Genomic DNA, 27131 nt, shown 5'->3' on the forward strand with positions numbered 1-27131 from the left:
GGAGCAGCTCAGACAGTTTGGCCTGGGTCTGAATGAAGCTGAGCCTGCTCTTCCAGTTTGAGACAAATCCATCACAGGGCTGATCAGCGCGCAGATCACAGTGGGACTCACTCCCCTTCCCCCGCTGTCCTCTCAGCCCTCCCAGAGCTCAGCTGCAGAACCAGTACCACGTGCTCAGCAGACTGAGTTTTCTGAGTCTGTACACAGTTCTCAACCCTCAATCTGTCATCTCTACTGCACCTAGCCCATCTCCCTCTACTCTCTTCTCTCTCTCTCTCTCTCCAGTTTCTCTCTGTGTTTACCCTGGCTCTTAACCACCAGCCTGTCATCCATCCCCTCCCGTGAGGCAAAGAATTGCAGAAAAGAGTATCTGTGCTAGAAGGGACCATACAGATTGTGTGGTCTAAATCTTTCATTCTATAGGTGAGGAACTGAGGCCAGAAGGCCAGCTGGACCAAAGTCACGTGGTTGGTTCGAGGCAGAACTCCAGCTGGATCCAGGGCTCTTGCATTCCTGATCAGTGTTACCCCTTTCAGAGGGACGCTTGTCGAGGTCTAGGAGCAAGTACCAAGCCCAGTGCCCAAGGCAGGGGCTGACTGGTAGGCTGTCTTGTCTCTCCGCTCGCTCTCCCTCTGGCTTGGCAGGAGGGAAATGGATTAAACAATGACTGCTGGCCTCATTGCGCCCTGCGATCCTGCAATCGCTTCTATTCAGTCTCTCCCCAATATAAAGAAAAGCTCCTGAGACTCACGTATAGATCAGGAGATGCGCTTTGTAGCCAATAAAGAACTTTAGCCCAAAGAAACAGGTCATGTGTAATTAGCTGCACTTCCCACAGACTGCTCCGCCACCCCTTCTCCTGCCGCCACTCCCACCCCTACCCCGCACCCCCACCCTCAGCTCTCTGGCCTTGGCTCTCTGAGCATTTGGATCTCTGAGCCAAGAATTTGCTTCCCAGAGAGTAATTGCCCCTGGCTCCCCCTCACTTCTAATCAACAAGCCAAAGTATTAGTTCCTGGGAGCATGATTGATTTCCAGGGACTTGGAACTTAATTACATTTTAGCAAAGTCTGCTTGGAATCCTCAGAGAAGTGAGACACTTTCAGTTCTTTGAACTTACCACGTAGGAGGGCTTCCAGCATCTCAAAAATTCCATTCATCCTTCCTCGGGCCAAAGGAGGGGCATTCTACGGCTGTCAGTTTTAATTTTTTCTTACCCAAGATCTCCAACCCCTAGAGCCTGGCCAGAGGAGCTTGGCTCTCTCATGCAGAAGAATTCCTCACATGGTCCTCCCCACAGCAGCAGCCTCCCCATCATGCCCAGGGAAGCATGAATCCCGCCTGGGATCCAGGTCTGTGTGCTTCTTCCCAGACTGCAGGCAAAACCAGCAACCCACCCGCAGCATCAAGCTGGTCCCAGCCTCTGGCTCCCATCTCAACCTTAGAAGGTATTCTTTTCATTATTCTAACCACCCGTCATCATCATCATGATTAATAACTACCATGACTGAGCACTAACTGATTGAGCCAGACACTGGAAAATACTTCACACACTCACCAACTTATTCCATAAAACCCAATGTGGTAGATGTTAGTCTTTCTACTTACCAGTGAAGAAAAAATGGCTCAGCAAGTTTGAGCTATTTATTCAAGATCACAGAGCTAGAAGTGGGCATGCTCATCTTTCAGTGACCCCATCCCTCTAGAAAATTTCCTCAGTGGCCAGTTCAGCACTTTTTCTGCTACTCTGTTGACCTGCCCTGTCCCCAGAATCTCCAGGACCACTTTGTGTCTGATTGCATGTCCCCTCCACCCCTGAACACCCCCCCCCCCATTTATAGAATAGTGTAGACCAATGGGTGAGTTCAAATCTAGTTGCTGTGTATCCATGTCAGGGAACAATGCTGTTTCATGAAAGGACAGAGACAGTGCGGACAGCCCTGAGCATGCGCAATCTGGGGAGAAGTGGGGACACTGCCATATAAAGGGGCCAGCCTATGACCTCTTCCACCCATTTCCCAAGCCTGGGCCTGAGAATCAAGGTGATGTCCTTGGCTTTCAAGAGTACCTAATGACATCATGAAACGAATGGGCAAAAATGAAAACAATTGTTCTATCTGGGTACAGGCTAAACAGCAATTCTTTGTGGCATTCTTGTAACTTTTCTGTAAGTGTGAAATTACATCAAAATTAAAAGATTTAAGAAGGAGAGTTCCAGTTCAATTTATGGATCTATTTATAGTTGTTTTTGCAGTCCCCATCTATACTGTGCATTTCACATTAATGATTAAAAACTCAAGAACAATTTTCATAACATCTATAAAATAAAGCCACATGAGATTGCTTTTGAAATGACAGAGTGTTATAAATAAATAAATGCTGTAAGAAACAACGTAGGGAAATGTACTCGATGACAACCACATGCTTGTCTGGCCGCCAAGAATCACATGAGCTGAATTCCTTGTATCTCTGTGAAACCTACCTGTCAGGAGGCCTCTCACCAGAGCTGCCCCATCCCTTGCCCTACACCCTCCCCCATGCGGACGGCTGGATGAAGCTAAAGCTTCCTGACATTCAGGTACTTATTCACAGCAGCTGTTGCCTCCAGATGTGCCCCTCCCCACAATGGGTCTAGCTCAGTGCCTGCCCAAGCCTACAAGGTCACACTGTGTCCCAAGATGTGGCTCAAACCCTGACCCATTGAGAGTAGCCCAGAGCCGAACCCAGGGAAACCAACTCTCTTGTCTCATTGCACTCCGCCTTCCTTCATAGCCCCAGAGCTTCTGGATTACCAGACAAGATGCCAGTTCACTTGGAGGTTCTCGCTCGAAGACTCAGATTTTTGATCCTGGGATGGATTTTAGTGGTGTTTCAAATCTGGGAGCTTCCTATAGGGTTATGGACCTGGTGAGATCGGCACAACTCTTGAGGACATATTGGAGAAGAGGTCTAATGTTTTTAGAAACAGATTTACAAGCTCAGATCTTTATAGAATAGTGTGGACCAATGGATGAGTTCAAATCTAGTTGCTGAGTGTCCATGTCAGTGAAACATGCTGTTTCATAAAAAGACAGAGATACAGAGGCCGGGCGCGGTGGCTCCAGCCTGTAATCCCAGCACTTTGGGAGGCCGAGGTGGGTGGATCACGACGTCAAGAGATCGAGACCATCCTGGTCAACATGGTGAAACCCCGTCTCTACTAAAAATACATAAAATTAGCTGGGCATGGTGGCGCGTGCCTGTAATCCCAGCTACTCCGGAGGCTGAGGCAGGAGAATTGCCTGAACCCAGGAGACGGAGGTTGCGGTGAGCTGAGATCGCGCCATTGCACTCCAGCCTGGGTAACAAGAGTGAAACTCTGGCTCAAAAAAAAGAGACAGAGATACTGTAGACAAACCTGAGGATGTTTGCATACCTGAGCAGCACGATTTGGGGAGAAGTGTGGACACTGCCATTTAAACAGGCCAGCCTGTGACCTCCTCCGCCCATTTCCTTAGCCAGTGTAGATATGGTGCCAAACAAGAACCCTCTGTCTTGGCATTCCCAAAGCACTGGTAAGCCAGCTTCCAGGAGCATGACTCACCATCTTGCAAATATGTGGCTCCACCTCAATCTTGCCTCCTCTCCTGATCCTGGCTGGGATTCAGGTCAAAGCACACATCAGGGGGTATCCTGGATAACCAACATCTGGAGTCCCTGAAAGGGCATGCTCTGGAGATAAGACGCCAAGCTCCTCTAGCTGTAGGCATCCCTGAAGACACTTGTTATTTTGAGAGCCACCAAGTCCTTGCTGGAAGTGGAGGAACAGAGAGGAAATGACAATGAAGAAAGAAAGCTGAGGACTGGGGTGGAAAAGGAGAATCCATGTCTGCAAAATTTCCAAACCTTTCAGTGAGGGCAAGGAGAGCCACCTTCTTATCTCATCCCAGTCCTCCCCGCCAGCCACCTGCCACCCCCATTTGCATGGACCCATTTGTCAAATGGCCCGGAAATGTCCTCAAGCAGCCAGATCTGACCTTCCCCAGAGAGTAGTGAAGGCCAGGCCTGCTCAGCAGCTCCAGCCACCCCAGGAATAAAGTGAAGAAGGGAAATAGCACATGGCAGAAGGATGTGGCAGAAAGAAGGAGCCCCTGAGCCTAAGCCCAGCAGGGAAATCACATAAAGAGATTCTCAGGAAATCGCATAAAGAGAGCACAGCCAGGGCCACCTTGAAGCCCCGCTGAGGGAGATACCCACAAAGGCCTGGTGTTTGGAGCCAGACGTTCCGCAGGACAAGTACCCTTGGAAAATATGAAAGCAAGGTCAACTCCTACCAAGACAGGAATCAGAATAATTTACAGTATTAGGAGCAGAACTTACTGGAAGATGGTCGGGGCTGGCAGAGGCACCCCAAAAAGGAAAGGGTAAGGGAAGAAGAGGCCTTGAAATTGGGCCCAGCTGCTTTACACTGTCCAGAGATTGGGTCTGGCCATTCTCTCATCACTCTGTTCTCTGTTATCCTTTCCTGTTTTAATGCTTAGCTGCAGATTCTGGTAGCTTTTTCTTATTTCCAAGTTAACCGAGCAATGGTGCTTGCCATCTTTACCACACCCCCTCTCTACTCCATACACACACATTCATTTCAAAACAGTGACCCTGGGCCTCTCCATCCTTCTGAATAAGCCGACCCTTTTTCCTCTCCTGCTGTTGTCCACAGAGCCCGGCCTTCCCCCTTCACTCCTGAGACCTCCTCCTCCTAACCTTCTTTCCAGGAGGTCTCCCTGCAACTGGGAGCTGGAAACTACAGGGAGAGGGACTAGGAAACAAAAGACCGTGGAGGAAATCTGTGAGTGTGAGCACAGGGGCTGCAGGCTTTCTGTGACTGGAGGCTGCCTTTCTTCCAACAGACCTGAAACGACAACAAAGACAGCCCAGCAGCCGCTGCAGATGAAGCCCAGCCCCTAAGCTGAGGAAAGGGCCAGGGACAAGTAAGAGGAAGTAAGCTGATGTGATAAAAGCCATCACCATTATAAATACTCCTTCTGGTATTTACTATGTGCTAGGTACATGGCTAAACTCCCTATCTCATTTAACCCTCAAAACAGCCTTTAAGTAGGAATTTCCTCCATTTACAGGTGAGAAGTCCAACTAGAGAGTGATGTAACTTGCCCAAGGCCACAAACACAAATAGGACCAAGATTAGAGAAATCTGAAGCTAAGACTGTCATCGTCTAGTCCCCGTGACAATCTTTGCTTCACTACTCATCTCCCACCTCTCACCAGCATGCAAGAGAAGGCAGATGTGGAGGAGGGACTATGCAGAATCCTCAGGACCTTGTCCCCCAACTCCATCACCAGCTGAGGCAAGGACTCCTCCCCAGTCCTGTGTCTGGGTCCAAGCTGCTCACCTGACAGCAGCTGAGATCAACCCCAGCCACATTTTTCACTCTTCCACAATGCAGGCGGCCCCCTGAGCTGAGACCCAGGAACCCACCTCAACATCTGGTTCTGCTCACTGCCTCTTACTGCGATTTTTTTTATTTCTTCTGATCTTATTTTATTCACCATAAAGTGGCTGACAGCTTCTCCTTCTGTTCTACAGAACTACCTGAGAAAGGATTAAAGGTTAAAAAAAAAGATTGACACTCTTAAGAAGAAGGATGTTAGTTGTTGTTATTAACATTTTACCTGAAAAACAGGGGGTTTCTACCCATACCCTCGGCCCCCTCAACTGTGGGAGTGCCATGGGGAAGAATGAGAATCAGTCAATGAGCTGAAATGTTGTGGCACTCAGAAAGGGGACCAGGTGCCCTGAAAGAGACAACCTGATAGTGCTTTTTTCCACTAGAGCAGGTCAAGACTCCAAAGGTCTGGCCAAGACCAAGGGCAAGGAGAGGATGTCATTTGGCAGAAAAAAAAAAAAAAAGAAGGGAAAAAATATGGAGGAGGAAGGGAGAAAATACCTTGTTTCCTGCATCTAAAATTCACCCAAATGATCAAGCTTAAAATGTTGTCTGAGCCATTCAAAACAGACAAAAACTGTGCCTAGTCCTGTTGGGCTGGGCTGGGCTAAGACACATTTCTAAAATATCAAAAGGAATGTACCAGCAGCTACTCACAACTCTCAGACCCAACTTCCTTAGGAATTTCTTTCCAGAGGGGGTATTTCTAGGGTTTCATGCATGGGAAAGCCAGGGCTGGAGATTCGCTTGGTCAACCTCCCTAGCTACCTCAATAACTGATTATCATCCCTCATACCTGAGGAAGGTAGGAAGGATTGAGACCCTCAGAGAAGAGATGTTTTAATTGGCCAGCTATGTGTTTTTGCCCATACATAATGATGATATGTTCAATCCTTCTACTAATATTTATTAATTACTTTGTACCAGACATTTGGCTATACTTCCGTGTGAGTAAGAGATGATTAATATGAGACTCCTGTTTCCCAGGAATTCTTGACTAGTGGAAGATACAGACACAACTAACAACTAGTCACTAGTGCACATGATGCTGGGTGCAGTAATGGAGAGATGAAGAAAGTGCTAGAAGAACAGAGAGGCAGGATCCAAGGCGTCTTCACAGAAGATATGACATGTGATCTGGTTATCAAAGGATGAGTAAGAATTCTCCAAGGAGACAAGAGGTATGAGAACAGCTGCAGCCAATGCATAATGATATAAAAGAGTACAAGTGATTTGGTTTGATGGGAATGTGGAATGCATGGGGCCTGGTGTGGTGGGTGATGACTAAGCATCATGAACAAACATAGGCACTGGGCATGGGGCAGAAGGACCACCATGCTCTGTCCCTAGGGGCAAACAAAATGTCCCTAATCACAGCCCTTCCAGAGAGCAGTCATGTTGGAAAGAGCACCAGTGTTTTACTGGATTCCTAAAAGGATCATTAGGATATTTTACCAAAGTTCCTATTTCCTTCCTGAAGCTATTCTAAAATCAGAGGGATTTTACTAGAGTTTGAGTGAAAAAGATCCTGGACTCTCCTTCCCAACCCCTGAACTGAGGCTGTGCTAGTACTACACCTGTTTACCCTCAGATACATTCCTCACCCTTCCTTTGCTCTATTCGTGTTATGGTGAGGACAGGGGAAACTGGCCCTGCACGTTGCATATCCCAGATTTCTGGCTGGATGCAGCCAGTGGGAGGTACTTTTGGAGGACTAGAGGTCAGGAGGAAGGGAGAAGTCAGGGTATTTCTCCCTCTCCCTCTTTGTTTCAGATAGTGCCTCTGCAGCAGCTGTGACTCCTCCATGTCCCATTAAACACATCTACCCTGGTTCAAGCTCACAGTGAACACTTGCACCATAGTTCCAGTTTCTACCTAGTGACCTCAATCTCTGGGCTCTGATAACATCTCACCCTCCCTTTATCGCCCCAACCCAGGGTGGTAGTGTCTTCCAAGTGTTGTTTTCTGCATTCCCACACCATTTCCTGTTTTGCTTCCCAACTCTTCTGTTACCAGTTTCTTGTATTAAATTCTCTCATTGTAAATATTTAAAGTGACCTCTGTCTTCTGATTTGTACCCTGACTAATACAGAGACTGATTTCAGTGGTCTTTGGGTCTCCCATGGCACCTAATACAGTGATTTATGTGCTAATTTGTTGGATGAATGGATGGGTGGATGGATGGATGGATGGATGGATGGATGGATGGATGGATGGATGGATGGATAAACAGATGGTCAATTAAATAGATGAGTGGTGGAATGATTGAATGGATGAGAGTTGAATGGATATTCATAATTTCATGAGGATGTTTTAATTTCATAAAAATAAAGGAGTAAATTCTAAAAGAACTATGCAGAAAGCGATTCCAAGTTATAGAAAAATGGCCAGAAATTTAGAACAGCTGCTGCAAGTCAAGCCCAAAAAGAATCCAGCTGCTAGAAAAGCACCAGAAGAGGAGACTTTGTGAAATGTATTTCTTGTTGCATCTGAATTTAGTCACTCATTTCTTCATTCTCTTTCTGGATCTCTTCCTATATTGGCAGAGGATGTGGGGAGAGGCATGTTTATGGCAAATAGTCCTAATTTTCATCTGGCAGACATTTTCATCCCATTTATTATGCCCGAGCCTCTGCAAAATGAAGGAGATATAATGGAAGGAACCTCATCACCATTGATTCTTAGTTATGTACACTTGAAGAAGATGCCAAATGGCTACAGTCCTGGGCTAGAAAGAGTCTGATTGGCCAGACAACTATTGTCTGTAGGGTTCTTAGGGACCTTCAACAATTACATTCTCAGAATGCTGCATCGTTTTTCTGAGTATATTGCCTTGAATAATTAACACCATAGAGACCAAGCCCTTCCAAAGCCACTTTGTTCATTCCCCTCATTAGCAGGGTTATACTGAAAGATATTCAATAAAAGATGTTTCCATCTTAGCCACTGACACTGGCATATGAGAGCACTAAGCGTCCATGTTCCTGGATTTGACAGTTATCTGCTGAGTTCCACAGCAAAGTCAGCACCTTTCCATGAGCTTAAGATTCTTGGCCGGGTGTGGTGGCTCACGCCTGTAATCCCAGCATTTTGGGAGGCTGAGGCGGGTGGATCACGAGGTCAAGGGATAGAGACCATCCTGGCCAACATGGTGAAACCCCATCTCTACTAAAAAAAAAATACAAAAATTAGCTGGGAGTGGTGGCTCATGCCTGTAGTCCCAGCTACTTCGGAGGCTGAGACAGGAGAATTGTTTGAACCCGGGAGGCGGAGGTTGCAGTGAGCTGAGATCATGCCACTGCACTCCAGCGTGGTGATAGAGCAAGATTCTGTCTAAAAAAAAAAAAGATTCTCTGCCCTCTGCTTCACCAATTTTTTATGAATACCAGACGAGGTGACTGTGAAAGTCAGTTGATAACCATACAGCTCAACACCATGATGTCATCTGCTTTATGGTCAATCAGTTGCCTACACAGAGCTAACCTGTTAATAAAAGCCTCTAGCTGAACTGTAATCCCAGGTCATCTTGTCCTGTCATCTAGAATGGATCTTCCTACTGACAAATCAGAAAGCAATAGGTCATATTAAGAGTAAGAAAGAAACAAGAATTCACTTAAGAAAAGGGGCTGCTGCCACCAATCAGATCTATATTGATGAAAAATTACCAAAATAAGTGAAGTGTAATCTTTGGTTCCTCACCTCTTAGTACTCTTCTCCTCACCCCAGGAAAAATTCGTCACCTAAGGTTCCCTCCAAAGACCAGTGCTCTGTGTCTACAAAATGTTGTTCATTCTTCCCATTTCTCTACATGAGCCTCGTCATCTTCCAGTGCTGCTGATCTCCTCTCATTGTCATGATTAAAAGTGCCAATTGAGGCTGAGCACAGTGGCTTACACCTGTAATTCCCGCACTTTGGGAGGCTGAGGCAGGCAGATCACATGAAGTCAGGAGTTCAAGTTAAAAAAAAAAAAAAAGCCAGGCATGGATGGTGGGCTCCTGTAATCCTAGCTACTCAAGAGGCTGAGGCAGGAGGATTGCTTGAACCTGGGAGGTGGAGGTGCAGTGAGCCAAGATCGCACCACTGCACTCCAGCCTGGGTGACGGAGCAAGACTGCATCTCAAAAAAAAAAAAAAGTGCCAATTAGGTCAAGTCACACCAAGGTATAGTACAATGCGGTGGTACCCCTATACTCCTCTCATGCATGGAGCCCTATACTTCTAAAGGCTGAACGTTAGACCAAATATCTTCAGATGATGTTTCAGACAGAGAAGAGAAGATCATTGGAGAGTGGAAAGTGGAAGAGAAAGCCTTTAAGAAGGCCAGAGTTACACTTCTAGGAACAAATTATTCAGACTCAACGTAAGCCCAAATGGTACTGAGAATCTTTCCTTCCTTCTACTCTTCTTTCTCCCAGCCCAATTCAAAGTTGTAAGTCAGAAGTCAATTTCTCCAGAGGATTTTTATCCCCTCATATCTAGGGGGATACAGATGTAGGTTCTTTGCGTTGATAGCTTTTCAAAGAGGAGCAATTTCCTCCCTATGCAAGACCAGTTTGTAGCCAACTCCCAGGCATTCTCATGAGGACTAACCATTTTGTAGAACTTCTCTGAGTTCATGCCAGGCTGGCCTCCCCTGCCATATTGGCTGTGCCCCTGCTTCCTCTCTGCACCATGGGTTAGTGATTGTTCAAAGCATTAAACTACTTTTTGGATTAGCTACAACAAGGCATAAAGGAAATAAGGATGTCTGCTGGCACTGACTCACACCATATATCGCAGAGCCAATTTAAATGACCAAGTCAATCAATAGCTACTTATTGAGCATCAGCCAGCTCTGGTTATTCTTTGCTCAAAATACACACTCCTCACTTCCCATTCACAGCCCTTTTCGAGACCCTCCCCTTACTGACCCCACCACCACCATCATCTTTATCACCAAAAATCAATTTGACACCCCTCCAGGAGCTGTCCAGAATTTCAGCACTGCATGTCAAACTAAGAGGAGGGGTTAATTGGCTTCCGTTTTTTCCCTTTGCCAGAAGCAGATGGGAAAGGTGGGAGGAAAAGCATTGCTTATTTTCTAATCTTGCCCAAAGCCATCTCTATTTTGAGGGTCAGTTCTCTCCACCCTCATCCCAAGCCCAACATTAGCTTGACTGATGGTGGCCCCCATGGCAGCACAGTTCCAAGAAGCCCTAACTGACCTTGTTTACATTGCATGGAAATGCCTCTGCACTGCAGAACTTTCAGTTTCAGGATTTTGCAAATTTTATGAGAATTTTCAGACAAGCTGATTTTTAGCTCCCCCTTTCCCCTCCAGCTGAAATCAAGATCTTTCATCCAGCTCTGATCTCAGAGGGACTTTTTTCTCAGCACTTGGGACATGATTAAATAACAGGCACACGTGCACATACCAGCCCAAAACCCTTTTATTTCCCAGATCTTTCTTCAGTGACGAAGACTGAAATGGAAAATTACTGTGCAAAGAAACTGTAGCAGCAAGAGGAAGAGGAATAGTCAACATGCCAGCCCGGCTCCTTCTGGAGAGAGAGGTGAGAAATTTGCTCCTGAAACAAGGGCAAATGAAATGTATGTACCAAACGGAAGCCTTCCAAGGAGAACTTTGGGAGGTTTATACATTACTAGTTGGGGGATCCATTAACTGTGAATAAGGGGGAGTCAGAAAACATCTATCTTCCATACTCTCCAGAGAGCCTGAGAAGGTAAGAAGAGCACTGGCTTCCAGGAGCTTCTTTTTCGTCATCCAGTTGATGTGATCATTAACTCTTCCAATTATGGCAATATAAAGAAATCATTAAAATGCAATTATTACAGCTGTATAGGTTTATGGCTGCATAACTACATCAAAAGGCTGCCTTTGTAGGTCTTTATGTGCTCCATAAACCTGAATAAATTGCAGCAAAGAGAAAAAGATTACTTCAATATGAATCAAAAGCAAATTTGAAATTTTTGTTCTACTCTGCAGAGATGGCAACAATGAATGGCTTGGGTCTTTCATGACCCCTGGCCTGCCAGGTGCCTGCTAGAGTTTTCTCTTTGCTCTAGATTTGCATCTCCACAACCTGTCTTTGGTCAAACTGATCCAAATAAATGAAAGCCAATTAAGTGCATTAAAAAGTTATCACAACCTCATACGTTTATGTGACGTTGTATAGTTCTCACATTTAACAACTCTATGGCAATATAAGATAATTAGCCCCATTAAACAAATTAAAAGCTAATAATCAAATAGGGATTTTTAAGGAACTTGTCTAAGGTCACATGGTGGGCTGGATGCTCAGTTTGTCTCCCTACCCCATGCCAGACTCACTCTCCGCCCTTCTCCACCCTGCTCTGTGCTCTAGAAGGCTGACTTCTAGGGAAGGCACCCATGGGTTCCCCTACCCTCTGGTTTATAGTTGGATTAGGCCAATGAGAGGCAATGGCAGGAAAACAGAGGATGGGAAAAGAGACAAACCGGGATTTTTCCTCCCCTCTCCCCTCCTAACTGGGTCATAGTCTGGCAGTGATTGTGCTCCTCTGTCTGCAGCCTCAGGGGCTAAGAGGCAGCCCTCTCTCAGTGATAGCCAGGGACCTCTCCAGGTTCTGACCATCAGCTCCTCCCTTTGCCCCTGCAGGCCTAGAGATGGTAGCGGTGTCTTTGACATTGCTGGTCCCAGAGAGCATCACCATTCCTGGTGGGTCTCCTTCCCCCGATGCATACACCTTCTTTAAACCCTCTTCCTTGTTTCTTTTGAAGGTGATCATTGTTTCCTGCGAGGTCTCTGACTGCGACACACAACTAATGAGTGCTAGGACTGAAACTAGAACCCAAATCATCAAAACCCTAGGAGTCCAGGCCTGAATAATTTAGAAAATCTAATTTGCTCCAGACGCAGACATGCTAATTGTCATTACCATTAAAGTTCTCCCTACTTACTTGGCACTGTGCTGGGTCACTTACAGAGAGGATTGTAAGAACAAAAACGCTGCCATCCAGGAACTTTCATGCACATTGAGATAAACGACTATGTACAGTAGACTCATGGGGTAGAGACATCCCAAACTACTGCCTGGATAGACAATGATTGGGCGGGAGGTCGTTGTGTGGAGCGAGGGTAAATGCATTTGAGAGTCGAGGACTGAATATCTAGAAAAGCAGATGCTCTGTTTCTAAACTGGGTAGACGAGAGCAATGGGTCAGATCATTCAAAATTGCAAATGATCCCGAAACATTTCTATTTGGCCTAGACATGCATGATTAGACAATATGTCATTGATTTGTTTGGGGACTTCTGCTGCAGATATGCCTACCTAATTAATTTTTATTAGACTAATAGTGAAGAGAGCTAATGTTTTTGAAGTTCACACACGCCACTGCCACCTGAGAGGCAGAAACAAAGCAATTTGGCCGCCAGTGCTCCGAAAGTGGGCTAGCGATATTACTGGTACACAGCCCACCATAGTTCACTGCCCACCTTTACATTGGTCTGACGTTGTCACTCTGTAAGACCTGAGATCATGGGTTGTGGAATGCAGTTCAGCTTCTCAGGACAAAGCAGGCCCTTGCTGATCTACACTCTATACTCCTTCCTCTGAGGATTCAAATGCCTCAGAATAAAAACTTGGATCATGGACAGAGGCAACAGTAAAAACCTGGTGTGGGGCCGGGCGCGGTGGCTCACACCGGTAATCCCAGCACTTTGGGAGGCCGAGGCAGGTGGATCACGAGGTCAAGAGATTGAGACCATCCTGGTCAACATGGTGAAACCCCGTCTCTACTAAAAATACTCAGGAGGCTGAGGCAAGAGAATTGCCTGAACCCAGGAGGCAGAGGTTGCAGTGAGCCGAGATCACACCATTGCACTCCAGCCTGGGTAACGAGAGCGAAACTCTGTCTCAAAAAAAAAAAAAAACTGGTGTGGCTAGAGGTCAGAAGACCCTGGTTCCTGTGCATCCAAGTTAAGCCTCCCTGGAAAGCCCCTGACCCTCCCTGAATTTTAGTAGTTTATGCTTTAAGACGGAGAAAATAATACTCATATCAGGAGTTAACCTGAGACACTGTGCCTGGCACTCGCAATGCTGAGCAAATGCTTTGTAAATGTTAACTTCTGTATGTCAGCAATAACATCACAGACTTTTAGTGTTGGACTCAGTCTTGCCTAGTTTGCAGATACGTTCTACTGAATTCCAGCCATTGTAAATTAATAGTGCTCTGATTTTTTCTCTTATAAGTAATGACAGCTAATAGTTCTATGGTGCTTACTATCTACCAGACTATATTCTAAGCACTTTATAAAGATAAAACCATTTAATCCTTGCAATTACCCTCACAAAATAGGTACTACAATGCTCTCCGTTCTAGAGATGAAAAACCCAGACTCAGAGAGATCACAAGGCTACCAAGTAGCAGGGCTGGGATTCAAATTCTGGGTCTGGTTCCTTGCTCTTTACCACAGTACACTCCTGCCACAAGAATTGCTGGGCAGCAAGGTAAAACCTAGTGTGCCAGAAAAATAATACAAATTATATGGTATCAGAGCACTTTCCGGCTGAAGTGATGGGAGAAATTGTGCACACAGAGATGAGATCAAAGAGGAACAGAGTAAGCAAAGGCACAGAGGTGGGAAGCTACAGGACATATAAAAAGAGCAGCAAGGAGTTCCATCTGGGGTCATGAAGAGGCTCACAGGAGACAAGATCTAAAGTTTTGAAGATTGGTTACAGTGAGGCAACCCCAAAATGTTAGGCTAAGCAGCATACATGTTTTTCCTCCCTCGAGGGAATGGGGAGCTGCTAAACGTGGGCAAGAGTTCAACGGGATCAGAATTGTGTTTGAGAAAGAGTTAATATGACAGGTTCGTGTAGGATGGTGCCAAAGGGAAAGACTGCAGGCAGGGACACAATGGGCTGCTCTCCACCCACTGAGATCAATAAAGACTTGTTGACTGACTGACAGACAGATTGATTGACACACTACCTCCAAACCATAAACCGTCTCCGTCAGAGACCCGCTGCTTCATAATCTACCCACAATGGCAGCTCTGCCTGAAAGTAGGCAAGGGTTCCGAGGTTAAAGTTATTGGACAGAGCCACACAGCTGCATCTGTAAATGGGGAAGGGCCAAACACTGGGAGACTCATCCTCCACGAAAAACACCTCAAAGGAGGGAGAGCAACAGCTAGAGAAATACCCCCAGTGAACGGAACATAACCCCAATTCCTTTTCATTTTTTCTTGTGTTCCTCCATCATGAAGGGAAAATGCACGGCAGCTGTGTGAAAAATGATGGTTTTATTTCCACATGTGAGGTTGTCAGGGAATTTCGCTATAACCTTTTATTACACATTAATAATTTAGAAAAGGAAGAAGCATTCCCCAGTCAAATCTAATCTTGCACAAATAAATACTTTGCAGGGGAACGAAAGCGTCACATTCATCCCGGGATGAGCAGGCGATTACCAAGCCTCCGCACGTTGCCGGCATCCATCAGCTTGGCCATTCACTCTGGTTAATGGCAATTGCATTACTTTCCTTGGGTCTGTTTTCGGCAGTTAGATTCATAGCTCTGGGTGAATCTCTCCTATACTGACTCTCCAAGGCTTCCTCTATGTGTCTGTGAGGATCTATGTTCTCTGCGTGTTTGAGTGTGCGCTGTAATAGTTATATAGAGGAAATCGTCTGGAGTGCTGATGTTCACGAATAGGCTAACACCCAGTATTAACCCAAGAAGCCCCCTGCAGCTTAATGTTCAATTAAAGCCAAAACATTCACTTGAGAGTGCAGAAGAATTTTCACTTCACACTCACAAGGAGGAGCATAAGTGTGCAAAAAGCCCTGGTTGACTACATGCATTTGAGTATTTGCTTCACAAATTAGACATCTCTTTGTCCCATGGTTCACATTACAACTGGACATGAGTCAGCTCTTTGCAGCACTGTGCATGCTGTCAGCTGTTAGCCTGCTCATAAATGGTAGTCATAACATTTTAGACATTCCTTTATCAAGGTTTCTGATTACAAAGACACCGCTTCCCTTAATAAAGGAAAGGGAGCATTAAGGAAGCAAGGATTCAGTAGACAAGATAACCAAGAGAGGAATGTGTTGACTAGCAAGTATAACTGAGCTAATTTTTTCTCTGTCACAAACGTAGCATTGTGATACATTTTCCCACTGTCCTGGGTCCATGTGCCAGACAAGAAGCTTGGCCACTGCTCTACCTCACTTGGCAGAATTGACGTTTATTCTCATTCACTTTTCTACTACTCTCCTAACGCCAGCCCTCCCCGACTCAAGTGAAGCAATTCTCCTCGACAAGGCCAGATCTCTGGATAAAGCCATAAGGATCTCAGGCTACTGTCACTCTCTCCACACAAAGTGCCCCCAAATCAGGATAACTCAGTAACCTACTGGTAAACTAGTATTCCAAGGAAGGAGGGGGAAAACACAAACCTTGAGTGACGGTGTTTGCCCATTTCCGTGATGTAAATATGCCTACTACAGCCAATTTCAAGCAAACAACAGTTTACCAACCAGCTTGTAACATTCCCGAGCATTTAACAATCCGCCAGTGAGAGTGAGCCTCAGCGCAGCGCTACCAGGTCTCCGTGTCCTGCACTGTCCCCGAAGGCCTCCGGGCTCAGACAGGTGGTGGGATGCCCTACCCCATGCCTGGTCTTCACACTTGCCGCTCAGCCCTTGGGGTTTGTGCAGCAGTCAGAACCCAACATGCTCCTTAATCAACATCTTGTTCAGAAAGTGTCACTTGCCATAAATATAGGCTTTTAACCTGTCTCCTTGGCAGCTACCTCTAGGAGTAGGGACAGGGAATTCATCATAAATTTCAGAGCTGGTGGATTTCTAGGGAGCAGGAAAGGCTCTTAGTCCACAGGAACTGTGGCGCAAGCATGTCTCCCAATCCCCATCACAGAGGAGGAGGACAACTATGCAGCCTTTTCAGTGTCTGTCACTGTCCTGGGTGTCCAGGCCACAGAAAATACAACCTGGCCTTTGTTTACATAAAGCACAAGAGGAAGGGAGAACCGACCTCGGTGGTTTGGAGATTGGAGATCTGCACGGGTTCAGAGTTGGAAACCCATCAACAGTTATTAAGGGGATTACAGGAAACATTTTGTAAGCATAAAAGCTGCTGCCAGAGGCTAGAGGGAGGAAACAAACAAGACACAGAAACAGGGAGCACAGACACAGAAACGAAAGGGGAGAGACAGAGACATATGGATAGAGATGGTTCTGAACCAGATTCCGTTAAACTTAAAAAGCCTGAGATGGACACACTTCTTTATTGATTCTAAGCTCTGAGGCGCAGTTCAAACCCCATTCAACCAGTGCTCCCTATCCCCTTCCTCAACTCATGGTTTAATTTTTCGTCAGAGCTGACAGCAACATACCCTCCATTTTGTTCAAACTTGTAGCCCCTAGCAAAATGCTCTAACCCGACTCTGTGGCTTTATGTAGGCCATTTCCCTTCTGGAAACATTGTCCTCCCTTCCAAATGACTTTCTCTGTCCCCAAACTCATTCCAACCCTCACTTCATCCAGAAGATGATCCTGGTTAATGGCCCTGGCTTTGAGCGCTTTATTTCTCTCTTGCTCCCTTACCACTTGGGTGCTCAATTTAGATGAACCTTTAGCCTGATCTAATACGATTCTGCAACTATTCCGTGATGTAAATGAGCTTAGACAAGTCGGGTCCCTCCTTGCACCTTCATTTCTTCAGCTGTTTGAGGAAATATCTGACTGGATGACTTAGTTTCTTTGCAGTTCAGACATTTATCAACTCTAAGTGACAGGGGCCATGAAGATCAATAGATGGAGAAATGGGCCAATGAGAGAGGGACAGATTTACGGGGTGGCCAAAGGAGGCCAGAGAGGGATTGATGGCAACAGTGTGACCACGATGTTTAGTTGTCCCAGTAGCTTCTCTTCCCCCTTCCATAATAACAGCTGGCTGCCCAAAGGAAAGGCTCTACATCCCAACTTTATTTAATGCACTTGACTAACTGCCGGCCTATCAGGCATAAACAAAAATGATATGTAGCAGCTTCTAGGAACCTTTGTTGTAAGACTCATTCCAACCCTCAGGATGAGCTTGTGCTCATCCTCTGCTCCCCTTTCTTCTTTATTCCTTCCGCCATCCTGCTGCCTGGAATGCGGATGTGATGGCTGGAGCACCAGCCTCCCTCTTGGTCTATTTGGATGAGAAAGTAAAAGGAGCTGGAAAGATCCTCCAACCAGGAGAACTTCACAGAACAGAACCTCCCTTCCAGTTCCAAATCTGATCCCTCCGGACTTTTCCTGAGAAAGAGATAAACTTTCTTGTTCAAGCCACAGTTATTTGGGGTGTCTGTTACTTAAAGCACAACTTAATCCTAAATGATTCTAAGGGAGTTCTAAAGTTGAGGAGGAATTACCAAGAAGCCCAGACAGTCAGATGGTGGAAGGTGACTGGTGGCTGTGGGTAATAGACCACAGGTTACAAGAAATGGGGAAAGAGTTGGCAGCAAGGGCAGGATAATCTCCTAATTTCTTAGCAGCAGAACCATCTCAGACATCTGTGAGCAGTTTACAAGGCCCATCTTTAAAGCCTGTCTCCAGCAAACCTCTTTCTGTCCTGCCTAGCGCTTCCAGCACCTCCTGTCCTCAAAGCTCCTGGAGCACTCTATATTACCTAATTGGCACTTGCCAACATGCCTGCTTCTGTCTTTTTCGGTGTTTCCAACTGCCAGTCCCAGCTAGATTATATGCTCCTTGAGAAAAGAGATTTTTCTTGCTTTTCCCCCCAGGTACAATGATAACATCTCAGGTTTTCTGGGCATAGTATACTTCAAATATTATGTCCGGGTACTCCCTATATTAAAAAAAAAATGTTAGTGTTTAAACTACATCAACAAAACAATCTTTTTAAACATAAGACCAGAAGGAAAAAAAAAACCCGATTTGGGACTCAGAAAATCTGATTCCCATATTCACAGATTTACCTAGATGCTCAGTTAAAAAATAAATAAATAAAAATCATTGATTTTTTTCCCCCCCTGATGGATTAAAAGTGTCTTGACAAGGGTCCAAGGGCATCTAAGTGGAAAGAATGATGTACAGAAATAGGTAAGGTGATGAAGCACGACAGGTGGAGAGAGCATGATTGACAGGGTATCATCAGGACTGGGAGAAGATGCTGGTCCTAGACAGTGACCAATGGGCCATCACACAGGGAGAATAGCAGCTTTCCTAATAACACGTAAAGCCTGTGCCGGGTATCTGGGGACTTGCTTAGTAGGAAACTAGGAAAGGTCTTTTTTTAAGTGATAAAATTCAATGGCCAGACTCCCTGTTAAAGATGGTGAACTGAAGACACACATCTAATTACCTCATTAAAATCACAGCAGAGGGATTGTTTACAAAGGTGTAAACCCACAAGGACAGGGCAAAATGGGAAAGAAGAAAATAGCAGTAAATTTTTGGAAGCTGCAAAGTGGACAGGCAAAGGATAATGAACTTGACAGATTTCAGAAATCTAAGTCACTGCTGGTAGTGAGGAAAGCTGAAAATCAAGCTGATGTATATCACAGGAGCCTCAAAATGCCCTGGCACTGGTAGCACAAAATATTTCTGGAAGTAGAGCTGAAGAGAAGTTGTCAAAATAAGGAGAACAAGTGGAAAGCTGTTTCAGCCACAGCAGCTCTCAAACGCTCTTCCATTCCAACATGGGCAGTGCCCATCCCCATGCTGGCAGGAGACTGCAAGCTTATCATCTACAGAGGGTGAACCCAGGAGGTCCTGGGTGCCCCTGTGGCAGGTTCACTCTACCGAAACAGGGAGGCCAAACTCTGGCATTCCAAAGCTTTTCCAGCATTGCAAGACAATGAACGAGAGTTTCTCATGTAAAAAAAAAAAAACAGACAATAGAGCTCAAAAGCAGAGAAAAAAGCAACAACTAAAAAAGTCTGAAGCTATGCAGAAGACCACTTTATAACTAGACCTCATCAAAACGTGCCAGCAATTCACATCCTTGGCTCCACTGGCCCTTCACTTGCCTCTCTGTGCCTGGGAAGACCAACAGCACACAGCCAAGAACGTCAGTTTGAGGGGCCTTACACCATATCTGCCCAGTAGTTCTCTTTTTTTTTTTTTTTTTGAGACGGAGTTTCGCTCTTGTTACCCAGGCTGGAGTGCAATGGCGCAATCTCGGCTCACCGCAACCTCCGCCCCCTGGGTTCAGGCAATTCTCCTACCTCAGCCTCCTGAGTAGCTGGGATTACAGGCACGCGCCACCATGCCCAGCTAATTTTTTGTATTTTTAGTAGAGACGGGGTTTCACCATGTTGACCAGGATGGTCTCGATCTGTTGACCTTGTGATCCACCCGCCTCGGCCTCCCAAAGTGCTGGGATTACAGGCTTGAGCCACCGCGCCCGGCCAGTAGTTCTCAAACTTAGCTCTGGGGAACCTGGGCTTCCAAGAGCCCTTCAAGGACCATGGTAAGGGGAGGACAGAGGCTCAGCAGGCAGGACTCCAGCTCCTGCCCTGCTTCAACCAATACAGCTTCTTTGGACTGGTTTTTAAACCAGAGTTTCTTGTAAATTTTTGTAAAAGGTAGTTCTCTCTCTTTTTTTTTTTTTTTTTTTTAATTATTTTAAATGCTGTAAGTGACAGACCAAATTCGGGCCCTATTTTTGGAGATGAGGAGACCTAGGAGCTTGTTATGAGTCAGACTCCCGCCCAGCGCTAATGCTGGCTGTGCAGCGGCCCCAGCACATGCCGGGGCTGTCAGACAGCCAAGCAAAGGTCCCTGGGGCCCAGGCCATGAGAGCTTTCTCCCTGGAGACCAATGACCTTTCAGCTTGGAGGCTGGCCTCCCGCTGGCCTCTTCCTCCTGTTGATGTTCTAGGGAAGTCCCCCTGGCCCTGAGGCCTGACAGCTCTACTGCTGCCCACTCTGCCAGAGACACTCCGCTGCACCCCTGACAGAACCTGAGCCTGGCTGGTGCTGGAATATAAGGCACTGGACATACCCGTTTTCCTGAAAAGGCAGAGAAAGGAAAGCCAAGGTCACTCAGAAATGTTCTCCTTTTTAATAGGTTTGAGTCCCTGACACCGTCTATGGCTTCGCTGGACTCATGCCCCAGGACGTATGGATTACCCTCCCCTCTTCCATCTTCCTGATCTCCTTTCTTTTCCCTATTTCGAAGCCCTCTAGAGACTGGGTGATGCTGCTTATTGACTCTCCCTGAGGGATGATGCAAACTCAGCCGACCTTATCCCTTTTTTCCCCCTTTTTTTAAAAAATTATATTTTAAGTTCTGGGGCACATGTGCAGATAGAGCAGGATTGTTACACAGGTATATACATGCCATGGTGGTTTGCTGCATCCACCCCCCCATCATCTACATTAGGTATTTCTCCCAATGTTATCCTCCCCAATCCCCCCACCCCCTGCTAATCCCTCCCCAACTCCCCCCTGCAAACAGGCCCCAGTGTGTGATGCTCCCCTCCCTGTGTCCATGCGTTATCACTGTTCAATACCCACTCATGAGTGAGAACATGCAGTGTTTGGTTTTCTGTTCTTGTGTCAGTTTGCTGAGAGCGATGATTTCCAGCTTCATCCATGTCCCTGCAGAGGACACAAACTCATCCTTTTTTGTGGTTGCATAGTATTCCATGGTGTATATGTGCCACATTTTCTTTATCCAGCCTATCATTGATGGGCATTTGACAATTCAATCCCAGAACGGACTCGGCAGAGGATGCTTACCCTGTGACGTGCTTGTATAAACAGGAGTAATTGGCCATCTGACACCCAGTCTCATCCTCCCCCAGCAGGCTTTGAGTACAGGGAGGGCAACCTTGTTGGTTAAATGATGTCTGTTTGGCATCATTCCCCCAAGCCTCAGACAGTCCTGCAGAGATACAGGGGAATTTGACGATAAGATAGACACTTGGCTTGCTGACCTCTGATGTACGCTCCACTTCGGGTCAGCAATGAAGACTTTGAATCTCCTGCCTTGTTCTGCCTTCTGGAAAAGAAAAACAATACATGTACTGTTTAATTCATACTACAACTAGAATGTAAGCTCCTTGAGGGTCCTTTTTGTGTGTGTTTTGTTCATGGCCATATCCCCAGTGCCTAAGACAGAGCCTTCCACAAAGTAGGTATTCAACACACGTGGATGAGATGAACGAACCAATCTTTCCACTACGGTTTGAATGGATGTGTCCCTCCAAGCTCCATATTTCAGAACCTAATACCCAATAGGTAGTTGCCCTTATTAGATTAGGCCTTATTAGATTGATGCCCTTATAAAGGAGGTTGAAGGGAGCAACCTACTCCCTTTTTGCCCCTTTTGCCATGTGAGAGGATGCAACAAGAAGGCACAGCCCTCACCAGACACTGAATCTGCTGGCACCTTGATCTTGAACTCTGCAGCCTCTAGAACTGTGAGAAATAAATTTCTTCTTTTCTTCTCTTCTCTTCTATTTTTTTTTCTTTTTCACCAAATACATCCCAGATTTTAAGAAGAGATAAATAACTCTCCATTATTTATAAATTATCTAATTTGTGCTATTTTGTTAAAGCAGCAGGAACAAACTAAGACAGTTTCTCTCTCATTCTCTCTTCCTGAAAGCCTTCCCCATACAGGGCCTGGCCCACTCTCAGAGTGAAGTCCAAGTCATGGAGCAGGACACTTAAAGGACAGAGAATCCTGAAATCTAAGTGGAGCAGGGAAGGAGAGAAGAGAGCGCTCCCCAGGTCTCTTCCAGGCTCTGTGATTAATGACTCCACCAAAGCAGCTCCCTTTAAGTCCCAGGACCATTTGCTAAGGGTAAATGACAATATGGTAATTTAGAAAGAAAACAAAATGATCAGAACCTTCAGGAGAGTTCCAGAGGGAGCTGAAGTAAGAGAATCCAAGCCTACCTCATAAATCATCCTCGGTCTCAGAGTATGTGGCCTCCAAACTGGAATCTGCCATGGTCCCCACAGATCCCTGCTATTCTCAGCTGCTTTACCAAGCAGCTGAGCACTGTGAGAGTAACCTCCAATATGCCAGCATAGGCAGAGGGAGGAAAGGGCCCCAAGAGCCTACAGAAGTCTGTGAGGACACAGTGATAGTGGTGGTTATTAGCAGGGAGGGACACTGGCTCTTCCTAGCCACCTTCTACCAGGCCTCATCACACATGTTGGCTTGCTCAGGAGGCAGTTCTCAGCATCACCTCTGCCCAACCACACTGGCAGAGCTCCTCGTGGGCCCCACCCAAGCCCTTGGATCTATGCTGCATGGGAAGGTACACAATATCCCCTGGACACAGAGAGTCCGAGCAGTCCATGGAGCACCCAGCAACTCTGACCACCTCACCTGGCTGTATGCCCAGAAGTTAGTCTGAATATGACTTTTCCTTTCCTTTCTTTCATTTAAACATTTTTTAAAAATAAAATAATTTAATTATGTCAAATGCCTAAGGTTTTGCCTTGCAGTAACAACAACAAAAAGCCCAATGAGGACAAAAGACAGTATTTCTTGTACACAAACAATCTAGATCATTTGGTGGTTGAAACAGGGGGAGGATGGGAGGAAGTGGGCTGAAATGGGGCAGGGGAGCAGCAATGAACACAATGCAGAGGGAGAGAAAGCCAGCTGGACCACATCTTCCAGAAGAGATCTACAGTGTTTCAAAAGCAGTGCAGCAAGCCTGTGCTCCTTCACATCTTCCATCTCCCCAGTAGAACCAGTAAGCCCCAACTAGATGCTCCTGACGTGTGAAGCTTTTCTATATTGTGAGTATGGATGATGCTGGAAAGAGCCTTACCTTTAGCTGGGACCAGTCAACACCAAGATTATCAATTAACACTTAAGCAGAGATGTGTTAACAGTCAGCAGCTAAGCACAAAGGACAGAGATGACATCAGAAGAAAAGAAATGATCACCAGGAGCAAGCTGCCCCTATTCAGAAGTTTGACAGCATGTGATGTGTCACCTTTGGAGGCTGCCATGGTTTCATTCCATCCTTTCTCTACACACATTTACTAATGTCTGCTATATGCCAGGTATTTTACTGAGCATTGGAAAGACAGAGATGACAAGATCTGTCCTTACTCTCAGAAAGCCATGATCAAGGAAGGAGGAGCACCACGGTAAACCACTAACTAAATACAAGCAGAGTCTGTGCCAAAGGCTTCGAGAACAAGGAATAAAGAAATGATTAATTTTTAGTGAAGTTTCAAAGAACTTCACCATGGAGGTAACATTTGAGCTGAAACTTGAGAGAAAAGAAAGTTTTACAGGACATTATGGGCTGAGAGCTGGGGAGCAAAGGGGCATTCAAAATGGTATGTTGGTTTCCTGGGGCGGCTGTAACAAATTATGTCAAGCTGCGTGACTTAAAACAACAGAAATTTATTCTCTCACATCTTAGGAGGCTAGAATCCAAAATCTTGGTGTCAGTAGAGTTGATTTCCTCTGAAGGATCGGAGGAAGAACTGCCTCATGCCTCTCTCCTGGCTTCTGGTGGTTGCTGGCAGTCCTTGATGTTCCCTGGCTTGTAGATGCATCATCACTCCAATCTCCACCTCCGTCTTCTCATCACTTCTCTGTGTGCCTCTCTGTGTCCTCTCCTCTTCTTAGAAAGATGCCTTTTCTGATTGGTTCCACCCTAAATTCAGAATGATTTCATCTTAAGATCCTAAACTAATTACATCTGCAAAGAGCCTATTTCCAAAAAAGGTCACAGTCAGGGGTTCTGAGTGCATATGAATTTTGGAGGAACACATTTAACCCACTCCAGGTGGTAAGTAAATGTAGAAGAAATGGCTTGGCTGCTCATGAGGCAGCTCATATTAAATCACACAAAAGTTTGCTTCACCCATTTAGGAAACATGGATCTGTTTCCGGATCTTGGCTGGACAAGGGCTGAAAGGTAATAGTCATTCAGACCCTGAATCCCAATGTCCACCTCTTGAGTGGACTTGTAGATGCCACCTTCAGGTGAAGGAAGGCCAAGATCAAAGCTCCAGGCAAGCCGGTGAATGAAAGCTCCTCCTAAAGTCCTCAGGTTTCTGTTCATTCAAAGTTCAAACTTCAATTTTAACATTTCTCGGAGTTTCCTAAGAAAACAAATGATGCTTTCTCAAGTACCTCCCCTCCCCTCTTCTCTTCTTACAACTGGGTACAGCGTGTTCTGAACAGAGAGGAGGCTTCAGTGAGGTATGAAATGAAACAAATCCGCAGGCAAACAGCAAAGAAAGCTGGTGTATTTTTAATATGCAGGCACCATTTTGGGGATTGTGGAGAAAAATTTGCCTCTTCATTTTGAAAACCCAATGCGCTGGAAAGGGAGCCAGAGGTGGGGGAGGAACTATACAGCTCTCTCCCTTCAGCACAGCCACTTCTTAAGGAAGCAATTGATTAAAGAGAAAGTGTGGGGAACCAACTGTTCACACTTGCCAAATATTTCTAAAGGCTTCAAAATCACTCAAGGTGGTGGACTTTTTTCCCCATAAAGTGTCTACAAAATCTGTCACCTCAACGCCCAGTGTTTAAACAGGGCAGTGTCTGGAAAAATCACTTTGTTCTCTGGATCACTCATGGTGCTGGCCTGACACTGCTTCTATTTTCTGCCATCAGTGTGAAATTGCTGCAAAAACAGCTGCACAAGAGCTCATCTCAACAGCTTCCAGGAGCCAGGAAGAGTAGCCTTCACCCCCTCAGGCTGGCACTTTGGGCACCCTCCCTGTCCCCCACCCCCTGGTGCTCTATGACTAGAAGCAGTCTCAGAGCACATTGCCTCTTAGTTGGAACAACGTGAACTACAGTTGTCTATCCCACAGAAGCAGAGTGCCAGAGCCTCAGAAGGACAGATCTGGGAGCAACTTCAGTGACCATCTAGTTCAAACCCTTCTTTCTACAGAGGAGGAAATTGAGGAACAGAGAAGGCAATAACTTTCTCAAGAGCTAATGGACATCTACCATTTGCTTTGGCTGTTCAGCAACTCAACTCCTTCCTTTGGACAATTTCCCACCCTAGGAGCCTTGGTGAGGAGCCTGTCTCCCACTGTGGAAGCCAGAAATGCCAAGTATTCTTTTTCATGCTATTTTTTCCCCCAGGGCAAAGACACTGGACCTAACCTCTTGCCAACCAGACACTCCTGTCCCGTGTTGTGATTGGGAGATGGTAACTCAATGAAAAGGGAATAGAGGAAGATTCTACCTCAAGGGTCATGGTGTTGGAGGCTGTTCTTAGCTATAAAAATCCTGGTTCAGTGAGCTACCCAAAATCCTTTTAATCAATCTTTTATTTTTCTCCACAGTCTATGTTGCTTGCAAATAAAAACCTTGGCTAATGCCAAAATATTACCAAGAGTTGGGTAGAAACAGGCCCTCCAGAAATTAACAGGAATCTGAGATGATTTGTTTCGTATGCTGAGGGCTACACACAGAAAAAAAAATCAGCTTAGAGTAAACTATGTGACTCTGCCAAAACATGGTAAATTGTGGCAAACCATTACATTTTTACCTGTAGTCACCTGGAACGAAATACCTATTGAAGTCAAGGTTTAGGGTATGAAACAGTTGCCACTATCAAACAATATTAAAAGCATGAAAAAAAATCAAAGACTATAGGATAAACTTCTTCCAATAGTGCTAGCTGGATTTTTTAAAACAGAGAATAAAAAAACACAAATTCTTAAGTTCTCAAGTCAAGACACAAAATAAAAACCAAAGGTTTTCTACCTGTACTTGAAGAATCTCTTTTATCTTATAGCCACAATCCTGAAATAGACAAAAATCAAGTATAAAGTTTGATCCTGCAGGTTGCTAAATTAGAAGAGTAGTTTGGTTTCTGTTTTTGTTTTTTGAGATGGAGTCCAGCTCTGTTGCCTAGGCTGGAGTGCAGTGGTGCAATCTTGGCTCACTGCAACCTCTGCCTCCCAGGTTTAAGCAATTCTCTTGCCTCAGTCTCCTGAGTAGCTGAGATTACAGGCACACACCACATCAAGCTAATTTTTTTAATTTTAGTAGAGATGTAGTTTCACCATGCTGTCCAAACTGGTCTCGAGCTCCTGACCACCAGTGATCTTCCAACCTCAGCCTCCCAAAGTTCTGGAATTACAGGCATGAGCAACCACATACAGCCTAGATTAGTTTAATATGCAGCCTCCCAAACTTTTGCTTAGGTGAAAATTAGAGCATAGAATAGAAAAGAGATAGACCTAAGAATTGGAACAGAGATTTATGGGAGGATTCAGATGATGCAGAGCATTAAATTTCTAAACTTTATTGCTTCTTATTTCTCTTATTAGCCAAATCAACTTCTCCTTCCCTTCTTATACATGTATTCTCATCTTGCCTAAAAATCTTGGAATGATCTAACCTGAGGGTTATTACCTTGCAAGGGAAGTTCATTCTCTTCATGTTCCACCTGCTCTACACCTCATTGTCTCCTATAACTAGGGTTAGATCTCAACATGTTCCTGGGACAGGGTGGGGTAGAGGATGAAGCACATCCATATACAATATCTTAAGGGAAAAGCTTACAGACAAAAGTTTATGACTCTGATCATTGTATGAGTAGAGACCTGAGAAATATGTGAGGGAGTAGATTCTGCGGGCACTCAGCCAACAAGGGAAAAACATAATGTTAGATCAAGTTGAGTTTGTTGATATGCTGACTGTGCAGTAA

General features: G+C 45.5%; 1 long non-coding RNA gene across 2 annotated transcripts in view; it reads right to left on the reverse strand.

The window, feature by feature from the left end:
* Window positions 1-1004: 1004 nt before the first annotated feature.
* Window positions 1005-27131, reverse strand: part of LOC108592769 (uncharacterized) — a 69629-nt gene continuing 43502 nt past the window's right edge. For both annotated transcript variants that reach the window (XR_008473095.2, XR_013520587.1), the window contains 2 exons: window positions 23861-24104; window positions 1005-21469 (listed from right to left, as the gene is read on the reverse strand). This is a non-coding gene — a long non-coding RNA (uncharacterized LOC108592769). The remainder of the gene's footprint in view (window positions 21470-23860; window positions 24105-27131) is intronic.

This window comes from Callithrix jacchus, chromosome 7, assembly GCF_049354715.1.
Source record: "Callithrix jacchus isolate 240 chromosome 7, calJac240_pri, whole genome shotgun sequence".
Taxonomy (NCBI): Eukaryota; Metazoa; Chordata; class Mammalia; order Primates; family Cebidae; genus Callithrix; species Callithrix jacchus.